This window comes from Diadema antillarum, unplaced genomic scaffold (assembly GCF_040938485.1).
Source record: "Diadema antillarum isolate AM-2024a unplaced genomic scaffold, OU_Dant_1.0 seq00000085_RagTag, whole genome shotgun sequence".
NCBI classification, from domain to species: domain Eukaryota; kingdom Metazoa; phylum Echinodermata; class Echinoidea; order Diadematoida; family Diadematidae; genus Diadema; species Diadema antillarum.
Window position 1 is genome coordinate 1,371,088 of NW_027271177.1, and position 11,628 is coordinate 1,382,715.

At 39.4% G+C, this 11,628-nt stretch overlaps 1 protein-coding gene across 1 annotated transcript in view; it reads right to left on the minus strand.

Annotated features, from left to right (window-relative positions):
- LOC139726470 (epithelial sodium channel subunit gamma-2-like) overlaps positions 1–9,666 on the minus strand; it is a 38,353-nt gene extending 28,687 nt beyond the window's left edge. The window contains exon 1 of the mRNA XM_071637425.1: positions 9,466–9,666. The gene's annotated coding sequence lies outside the window, so the exon portion shown is untranslated. The remainder of the gene's footprint in view (positions 1–9,465) is intronic.
- Between the last annotated feature and the right edge of the window lie 1,962 nt (positions 9,667–11,628).

Consider the following 11,628-nt stretch of genomic DNA (forward strand, 5'->3'; position numbering starts at 1 on the left):
CCAATACACACAGCGTAATCGGGCTGCGTGTTGTAGCATTCAGGATCATGTAAAGGTAGTATCGTGGATAGATATCAATTTAAAATCGAAATATTTCTTCAATTTGAAGACTCACTAGTAAAGTTGAAGTATTGACAACACCCTAACACTTGACACATCGGCATTTTTTTAATGAAGCAATAGATCATGCCGCGTGCATCCGCTGTGTGGTCAGAGACTGTTGAGCGGTACGCTACTACCGCTTGCTTGGCCCGTATCACCGTTGCTCAAGCAGGGCTCCCCCGAGCCAGCTGACGCTCCAAGCAAAAAGCAATGTGAGGATGAAACGTCACGCTGTCACGTGATCTTTCTCGCCGGCGTACAGAAATCGAACGGTTACGATTCAAAATTAGTGATGCTGAAAAATCGATTGTGGCGAGTTGGGAGGGTCTTTTTCAATGAAACTTAGTCATTATGGTCCTTTATTTATGTAGATTTTGGTTAATTTTTTTCAAAATCGTCCGGACTTCTCCTTTAAAACAATTGGTCAAAGGAGGTCACACATGATAATAATGTTGATCACAACACGTGAAAGTGACTAATGGCAAACATAAAACTTGAAATGAAATTTAACACTCTTTGTGGGCGTTCAATTTCGTTTCATTTTGTATTTAAAACGAGCACTGTGCCAAAATGTTCAGTCGATTTCAAAAATTTAGGTGCCAAAATGTTTTCATTTGAACTTTTTAAAGCTTATTGTCACAAACAAGAAACAAAGAGAAAAAATTCACTTGACAGCCGGAAATCTACCCTGTGAATAGGAACTGTTATCAAATGTGGATTGCTGCTACTTTTATTTCGGGATATTTGCACATGAATTGCTTTTGTGCTTACATTCTGTATTCTAAGTCAACAAAAGAAAGTTCAAATTGATTGGAATTAAGTTTTCTTTCAAATTCTGTTAAAAGTTGTCTGATACAAGATACAACATTTAAGCTATTATTAAAAGACAAAGTGATTTGTTACATCTGTGACGTGTGTATACGGTTTCCATGAAGTACGGAATTAACGTATATTGAAAAAATGAAGTAATACAGTATGACTTCACTTTGCTAAAAATATTCTGAATTCTCATCCTGAGTGACTGTACAAACCACAGAAGCGGTAAGCGATATGTCAGCTTTCCATTTCACACTTCTGTAATTTCTAGTCATTAACAAAACCATCATCGTAATCAATGTCTGGTTCCTTCTCTTCATCATCCTTCATCTCCTCAGTAATTTTCTGAAGCAAGTCAATGAAGGAGGTGGGAAAGATACCGAAGGCTGTCTTCTGCCATCCTTGTCCAGGATCAAAGGGGTCATATACAGAGCACCATAAGATTAGTTGGTCAGCTCTCTTTAATATGACAAGGCGATGGGTCTCACATTTAATGTGTGAGATAAGGTTGTCTCTTCAAGGTTGGAGCATGGAGAAATCCACTTTGGAGTTGGTCGTCATGTGTTCGCCCTCTCCCACCATCTACCTCAGGATGATGCTGTTGTTAATAGACTTCTCCCAGGCCTCATGGTCATACATTAGGCATGTGAATACTCCAATCTCATCTGTCACCTCTGGCTCTACAGACCACCCATCACCAAGATATATGAGGGGGCAAAAACATTGGCACATTATAAAGTTATGTTCTAAGATTTCAGCAGTGTTTATTATAATGTAATATTGAACAATTTACCACATTTCAGTAAAATATTGCTGAAATTACAATATCAGACTACTCTCACCAGAATGCTGTATGGTACATGGGGTGGCGTTGCAGATTCTTTAGGGGTCCGACTTTGCCCCTACCCTTGAAGGCACTTGTTACATCTTCCCCGGTAAATACATGTAGTCTAAGTATTGTGGTACAGTAGTCAGCTCCCTTTGATTCTGTATTCCAGTTCACCGACATTCATAATCTGGCAATGCTCGACAGTCCGTTTATCAAGGAAGATAGTGATGGTGACGGAGTAAGCATGGTGCAAGAAGATCAAGAAAATGTCTGTGTCTGGCGTCCTCACCACAGCTGCTTTGTACCCAAGCTTAGTGGAATACTCGAGGTACAGCACTACCCGGGTGTCCATCTCCTGGTCAGACAGCAGCTCATGGATAGAGATTACTGTCTCCTGGGACGCATCATTGTGTGAACAGAAAGAATGTAACAGGAATCACTTAAGCTTCAGAGAATGTGATTGCTCTTACATTCCTTTTGTTTACACAATGATGTGTTCCAGGAGACGATACGCGATATCCATGAGCGGCTGTCTAACCCGGAATAGACGAACACCAGGCTCGTGCTCTACCTCAAGTGCGCCGCTAAGTTTGGGTACAAGGTAGCTTTGGTGAGGACTCCAGACACAGACATTTTCTTGATCCCCTTACTCCATGCTTAATTCATCCCCCTCACTTCTACAATGCAGTATCTTCCTTAATAAACGGACTGTCAAGTATTGCCAGATTTTGAATGTCAGTGAACTGGAATATAGAATCAAAGGGAGTTGACTACTGTACCACAATACTTGGACTATGTGCTTACCGGGGAAGATGTAACAATTAAGTGCCTTCAAGGGTTGAGCAAAGTTGGACCCCTAAGAATCTACAAAGCCACCCCATGTACGACACAGCATTCAGGTGAGAGTAGTCCGATATCATAATTTCAAAAGTATTTTACTGAAATCTAGTAAGTTGCTCAGTATTATATCATGATAAACACTACTGAAATCTTAAAATATGACTTGATAATGTGCCAATGTTTGTTTCATTTTTCCCAAAAAATCTTGATGATGGGTGGTCTTTGGAGCCAGAGGTGACAGATGACATTGAAGCATTCACATGCCTTAAATGTATAGCAAGGCCCGCAAGAAGTCTATTAATGGTGTCTGCAGCATCATGCTGAAGCAGATAGTGGGAGAGGGCGAGCAACTGATGACCAAATCCAAGGTGGATTTCTCCATGCTCCCACCTGGCAGAGGCTACCTTATCCCACACTTTCAATGTGTGAACCACCACCTTGCCATCTTTAAGCGAGCTGACCAGCCAATCTTCTGGTGCGCTAACCCCTTTTATCCTGGACAAGGGCGGCAGAAGATAGCCTTCGGTATCATGGATCCGGTGTGGTCAAGTGGCCCTATCCTTCCCAATTCCCTCATTGACTTGCTTCAGAAAATTACTGCGTAGATGGAGGAGGATGAAGAGGAGCAGCCAGACATTGATTACAATGGTCGTTTTGATGATGACTGGAAAGTACAGAAGTGTGAAACCAAAAGCTAACATATCGCTTACCCCTTTTGTGGTTTGTATAATTGCACATGATGAGAATTTACAGTACTTTCGACAAAGTGAAGTCATATTGTGTTACTTTTCTCGATATATGTTAATTCCTGCATACTTCATGGAAAACATATACACAAGTCACAAAATGTCACTAACCACTTTGTCTTTTGATCATAGCTTAAATATTGTGTCCTGTATCAGACAACTTTTAAAAGGATTTGAAAACTTGTATCAGACAACTTTTAAAGGGATTTCAAACAATTTCAACTTTCTTTTGTTGAAATATAATACAGAATGTAAGCACAATAGCGATTCGTATGCATATATTCCAAAATCAGTTGCCGCATTCCACATTGATATAGCAGTCTCTATTCACTGAGTGGATTTCTGGCTGTCAAGTGAAATTCATATGTTTATTTTCAGAAAGGAAGGCTGTAAACAAATACGTTTGAATGAACCACTTTTAACTTAATCTTAAATAAGTTTTAATGATAACATTTTGGCACCTAAATTATTGAAATCGACAGAGCGTTTTGGCAGAGTGATTGCTTTCACGAAAATACCCCAACTCAAACTCTTCAAATACAAAAGTAAATGAAATAGAATACTCGCAAAAAGTGTTCAATTTCATTTTAGGTTTTATTTTTGACACTTTCACATGTTGTGATCCAAAATTTGTATGTTTACCTCTTTTGATCTGCTATTTTTTAGGGGTATTTGCATATGAATTGCACGAGTGCTTACATTCTTCATTTGATTTCAACAAGTGAGGCGTCAAAATGCTTGGAGTTAATTTTTTATAATTATGTTGAATTTTTGTGTGTGTGTGTGTTACAAAACACCATATTTGAGCGATGATCTAAAGACAAAGTGTTAAAGCCCAAACAAAGTTCTGGTACGACTGCAAAAGTTGTCAAATTTCGCTCCCAAATGTGAACGTATGCTTAGGAAATGTGCAGGATAACGATGTTATAACAAGATATTCGATGAGTAACGACGAAAATGCGAAATATTAAGCAAAAAGGTTCAGTCAACCCTACTTACCCGAACGGGGTCAGGCTAAACTCGGACTCGAGGATAACTCGGCTTCGCTTTGATGACGGCGGGATGAGTTGCAATGGTTGTCCCTCTGTGTACAGTGTTGTCCTATGGGAGCGCCCTGTATAAACTAGCGCTTCGTGTTCTGGCTACTCACGGTAATGGTCCGAGTTGTTACAACGCGCGCATCAAAAACCTCTTTAGCGCGCATGCAAAATTAGTGTGCGCCTATCAAGCACCTCTAAAACAATCAAAGGCGCTTGATAAACAACAACAAAAACTCCAAAGACCGCGCGTCTCAGCAACTGAGGACCGTGCGCTGTCATTTTTGTTTTGTTTTGTACAGGATTTACATAATACGTTAGCACGCACTTTCCTGTCCATTCCAGTGCCGTATATAAAGAGAGTCTGGCCAACTCGGTTTTCGGCATATGAGATTTGAAGCCTGTGATTGGTCAAAAGCTGGTCCCATGATCTACAGGCGCCATGTCGTTACCAAAGTCAATTACGCGGGCGCGAGCATAGCTCACACGCAGTGCCCATTGTTCATTTCGCGCAGCTACGCGCTAATGTTGCTTGCCTTTAGGACGTCCCCAATATTGGTCACGGTGCAGTGGGTATAATAATTGTCATTGCCGTTGTCTACTTTATCGAAGTAGAAGGTATACACGAAAGATATTTTGATATTATTATCTTACCGCGATAAACTAGGGAGGTGACTCCCTGGATAAACTGAAGATTCGTCATGCCTTCCTGCGCAGCATGGCGTTGCATGAAAGAACCTGGCACAATTAGTGTAATTGCACACCGCTTTCCGACAGATCTAAAAGGAAGGAAAAAGTGGGAAATCGGAGTGCGACGAGAAAGCAGATCCAAACACAAAAGGAAGGAAAAAGTGGGAAATGAGAGTGCGACCAGAAATCTGGTCATCGAGTAGCAACTCGTTTCTGTTCCAGGTGAGATTCATTTTACAGGTCAAAGGATCAAAGTTAGGAAAATGTTGAAATTCTACTATCTACAGGTGTGATCTATTGTTGAAATATTATTACATAGTTCCTCCATACCTTGGAATTACCCAATGTATATAAAAAAAAACAGTATTGGCATGCCACCATCACTCCAAATTGACACGTACGGAAAGGTTTTGGCTATGATGGTCAAAGGTCAAGTGAAATACTAACATGACAGGATTTTCCCTATATTTTTTAAATGACCGCTCAAAGTATTTGAATTGTCATAAAGATAGATTAGTCAAAGTAAAAATGCTCAAATTCCTTAATACTTGCTCAGTCTGCGAGTCTTTAACAATAAAATTCCATCCATTCACACCTAGTTTAAGGAAAGTAAACACTCGACGCATTAAATTTTGTGACAAACACGCCATTTTTTTTTCTACCAGGTATGTGAAACTTTCGTGTAACATTGGAAAGACGTACTCCAGACCTGTTAAGAGAACAATATGGCGGAGGTCTACCAGTCGCCGTTATCTTGTATAGGACATTTTCATTTGTTTTTTTACTTACTACCTATTCAATGATCATGGCAGTGTAGTCCTAATTTGGTGCGGATGCCACCGAGGATATCCCTCATAACGTAATCCAGGTACTGTCTTGTGCTTAGTTCAATTTCAGATCTTTCTCTTTAAATTATTTTTAAACAATTTGAGATCATTTTACATACCTTAAGACGCACTTATCGATGACGTTGCCATGTTGTACATTGTACATAAGTGTATTCCTTTTGAATTACATACTAATGTGTACTAGTAGGCCTTCATGCCAGTTTCATACATATGGGAGTAAATAGGATGGTAATTCTCGCTATCGCCAATGACGTAAAAAGTACCCGGATGTTGATTTAAGCGTCATTTACGGTGCATTATGGGATAGTCCGGTAGCAAAATCACTTCCGTTCGTACGCGCGTGATACGTGACTAATGCGATTTACACACACAACCGACTGTATTCTACGTGTACTTCCGGTTTTCTCGACTTGAATTACAGCTTTAATATGATTTGAAATTTCTCCATTCTTAAGAAATTGCTGTTACTACAACTATTGGTTGTTGCTGCGAAGCTGCCATGTGTTGTTCGCACGACAATAAATGAAAAAAATCTGCAGAAATAGGACCCTTACTGGCATGCGAGACGTGACGTGGCAGCGTGGGTGAAGTTTGCGGGTGACTCCACAGCGCAGTACGTGCACGCGCGACTTACTAGTAGTGGTAGTAGCACTAGGTACTAGTAGTAGACCTAGTACAGTGCCTACGTACATTGTACGTACGTGTACTTACTTGGAAGAAATTGCTTTGGAGACAGGATAAGTTCGAGATCACTGTTCGTTCCCGATTGTGTTCGCGACATTTCGACAGAGAACAAATAAAGAAAAAAGATGGGCATTCCATGACGATATACTGTATATCCAGGTGGGTGAATATTTTCCAGCATATTTTCAGCGTATGCAGAGATGACTGATCTGTGATGTACGCCGTACCGGTATGTGTTAGCTTATGCGCTGCGTGCAGTGAGTGGTGCATGCTAGCAAGAAAGGCCGGCCGCCGGCGGCGGGGACTACAGTGTACGAGTATGCATGACAGGCCTGGCCACTCGCTGGCTCGGGCAGTACAGCGGCCTACTAGTATCCGTGGTCGGCGCTGCGCTATAGGTAAGGTACACGTACGCGCACGCTAGCGTTGTGCAAATTATGCCCCGCGCCGGAAGTGCCCTTGCTACCAAGTGAACTAAATCTTGACGAGAAAGCCACATCCGGGTACTTTTTACGTCATTGGCGATAGCGAGAATTGATGGTTATGTACGTGCGAATCATTAACAATTGTGGAATTCGTCTATCGTCTGTGCACAGCTAGAATTGTAAATTTATATATCATTTTGTTATACAACAATCTTGTTACCTGGACAACTTGCTAAATACAATATATTTATAGCATACAGTCTGGTGACAGATAATGACCCCGCCATTGTAACTTCCTTTTTTTTTACAGCAATTTATCATGATATTCCTATAAAGGAATTATGCCTATTATTCATCAAGTTTATGTACCTTTGTGTTTGTGTCTATATGAATGTGTAAGAATGATTGCCATGACAGTTGGCTTTGTTCAACATGGTTGGAATGAAAGAATGTCCCTCCCCCAACCTACCCCCCCCCCCCCCCCTTTCTCTCTCTCCCTCTCTAAGAAAAAAAAAAGTTAAGCATTGCAGACAGTATGTCCCTTGCGCCTTTGGGACGCCTGCGCGTACACGCTAGTTCCCCAAGCGCACGCGCTAAAACCTTAAGCGCACTGTCCGCTGGGTAACGACATGGCGTCCAATTCATGAGTTGGCCAGACTCTCTTAATATACGGCACTGGTCCATTCAGTTAGGCCTCATTTGGTATTATGCAGTGGCCAGTAAAATGTGGCGATCACGGAACTGCGTGTGAATTGTCTGAAGTAGGGTCGAATTTTTCCCAAGACCGAGTTAGTCTGGAGCCTTCTGGAATAAAAGTCGGTTTTCCTACTATTATTATTTTTCTCAAAATACTCCAAACCCACTCATCATTCCGGCAAACCGCGTCAGCCAGGTAAGTTTCTTAGTGGACTCTTTCGATATATTGCAAGAAAAAATGAAATGGTGCTAGACGGGTTCTCAAGCACTTACCGAAACTTAGTTTTCACTTTAAGTCACTTTTGTGAAATAGTTTGTCATGTCTGTACTATACGGATTATTTGGGTACTCTACGGCGTAAACGACACTAAATTTTTCATATTTTGAACTTTTTTTTTGTATCAAGCTTGCTTTAATCATGTAAATAACCATCTCAATCGATTCCTCATGATACATTTACCCTGGAGAAATGTTGTATTTGTCCCTGTATGTTGTGAAATTCAAAAGTTATAGAAATTAAAGATTTTCCTCGCAAATCCAAGATGGCCGCCAATGACCCCCATGGGACACGATTTTTACTTGGAAACAAAAAAATCATTAAATAGACACCCTAAGGGATACAAAAAGGGAGAGTGCATGGGGATCCCCCATTCCTTAAGACAAAGTGATTAGTCACTGTTATGAGGTATGAGATTGTCATGTGTATATATGGACTATTTGGGCAATTTCTAGAGTAAACGACACTGGTTTTTCGCATTTTTTTACTTTTCTTGTATCAGACTTGTTTTAATCATGCAAACAACCATCTCAACCGATTCCTCATGCCACATTTACTCTGAAGAAACGTTTTATTTGTCCTTGTATGTTGGAAAGTTCAACAGTTATAGAAATTAATGATTTTCCTCGCAAATCCAAGATGGCCGCCACTTATCCCCATGTGACACGATTTTTACTTGGAAACAAAAAAAAAGATATCAAATAAACAACCTAAGGGATACAAAAAGGAGGGTGCATGGGGACCCCCCCCCCCCATTCCTACCAGACTGCTAAGACAAAGTGGTTAGTCACTCTTATGGGGTATGAGATTGTCATGTACACGTATGTATGTGGACTATTTGGGCAATTTCTAGAGTAAACGACAATGGTTTTTCTCGCATTTTTGGACTTTTCTTGTATGAAACTTGCTTTAATCATGTAAGTAACTATCGCAAACGATTCCTCATGCGGTATTAACTCTGAAGAAATGTTTTATTTGTCCCTGTATGTTGTGTAATTCAAAAGTTAAACTATTTGGGTATTTTTCGGTGTAAATGACACTGAAATTTTCATATTTTTAGGCTTTTCTTGTTTCAAACTTGCTTTGATCATGTAAATAACCATTTCAATCGATTCCTCATGTCACATTTACCCTGAAGAAATGCTTTATTTGTAATTTTATGCCGTGTAGTTCAAAAGTTATGGAAATTAATGATTTTCCCTAAAAATCCAAGATGGCTGCCGAAATGGCCGCCAATGACCCCCATGGGACACGATTTTTTTCTTGGGAACAAAAAAAATTCATTAACTAGACACCCTAAGGGTTACAAAAAAGTAAGTTCAAAAAATGTGTTAGGAGGGTGCATGGGGACCCCCCATTCCTACCAGACTAAAAAAATGACTTTAATGATAATACAGAGTCCTGGCAAAATGCCTACAGAACAAAACTATGCATGATCCAATGTCGAGGCGAAGTCTAGGAGAGAATAAACTCACCACTTCAAACACAGAGGCTCAATATAAATTCCAGAGTCACATACACCAAACTCTGTCTTGGTGTAGTTGTTGAGTTTGCCAAAGGTTAGGGTAACTCAAAAATCCACCGTCAGCGCTGGCGAATCAAGTGCAATGTGACAATCATTGTGCCGAATAAGCAGCTGAACAGTCCACAACCCCTCAGTCCAGTTGTGCTAAATAAAATGGTGCAATGCTTCTCGGAATTCATTGTAGCGACATGCCTATTCTCATTGTAAGCGAAAATCATAAGCGCAAATTATGAAGTACTGCGCATGCCCTGTTTTATTCGTTCAATATCATTCCCAGCATTCATGCACTCACTCGTATAGTATAGTACATCTGTACTACACGGTCACTCACGCCTTCATTAAAGGTATTGTTTACCATGAGGAGCAGTGATTTAAAAAAAATGTTCGAGTTCTCAGATTATGATGCATATGTGTGGGTCACTTGTATCACAACACATCCTACTATGTAAAAAAAGGAGATATCCCTATTTTCTCAATAAACCATAACTGTAGACGGTTTAGGTTATGAGTGATCTTATCATAACTGTTGTTCACATTTTGTATATTTGATAATATTTAACATTGATTATACGGATTAACATTTTTACATTGGTTGTTTCTATCGAACTCACATTTAAGAACTATTTTGAAGCACTAAAGCTGATTTTTTTTTTCATCTAATAGTAAATAATGCCTTTAATTGTCAGAGAAGAAGCGAATCCGACAGTAACATCGCCACTTTATATGGTGTGTACTACCTTGTCAAAAAATTCTTGAGAGGTTTCGTGCGACGTTTCTCAGATGGGAAAACTAGATATCTCAGACGGAGAAAATAATTGAATATGTGGTTCTGAGTGTGTGTGTTTGTTTGTATGTGTTTGTGCGCGTTTGTGTTTTTAATCGTGTTTTTAACAGTTACAAATCTTATGTTATATTTTCAGGCAGTTTTTGTTGAAATTTACATTCTTCTCGTATAGTTAGAACATTGCAAACGCAGACGTGTGGTTTTTTTTTTATTGGTAAGTGTTTTAGATAATTAGATACTGCAAAATAATTTTCAGTCTCTGAGTTCCATTTCGCAAGAAGTGTCTAATGGCCAAGTCTTGATAGTAATCCTACGATATAACCAATAGGAAGGATGTTCTTTAAAGTATTTCAAAGGAACTTGACCCCTGGACATAAACGATGTACGTAATTATACCAAAACAAAAGTTACAGAAGACGGTTATGATACACGAGTGTGGTGAACATTCAATAGTCAAGTGATATCACGTAGACTGCCATAACTGACACGCATTAACTGTAATTACCCACTGAAAGTTGTTGAGGACGTCCAGGATGATTTGCGTCAGTTCACATTAACATGAAGTCTGCTATACCATATCAAAGGAGTATTAGTTTTTTCTCCGTCACGACAATTGCTAATAATCAACGACGCCAATAGTCCAATTAAGATGATGAATTGCCAAAGCCACATTGCAGCAGCAAATATTCAACTTATACTTCGCTTGAAATGGCTATTCAACTTACTAAGTTTTGAGAAAAATAGATGTGACTATTCAACTTACCAAGTTTTGACAAAAACTGAAGTAGCTTAATATCATATTCTAATTCAACAATAATCAATATTTGTTTTAAACAAGGAATCGCTCGATGTATAGTTTTGGAAATGAATGACTAAAGTACCTCTGTAGAGAAAAACAAATGTAATTAGCATGGATTCAGATTTATTTTCTGCTGCTTCGTTGTTCATGTGACCTGTAGTCATGAAATGAAATGTCACTAAGACCAGATAGAATGAAATAGCTGTGATTCATGGGGTTTTTCAAACTTTATGTTGTCAATGCAATGGCATAGATTTGTCTCAGGTTTTGGTCTCCAAATGCCGCTGCGTGTGAAACTCAAATTAAAAATTAAAGTGGATTGAGTGAATGCAGCAACGTCAGGGGAATACATCGGTGATGGTTAAGAAAATTTTTTCAATCCGTTCAAAAAAGTTAATGAATTCTATAGTACCGCTGTCGCAAGGACGAGAAGACTGCAACATTTTGTGACGTCATGCATGGACAGTTAAGAAAGTATAAACTAAATTCAAAATATTCTTGTTTTTTTTTTCTATTGTATAATGAAAAAG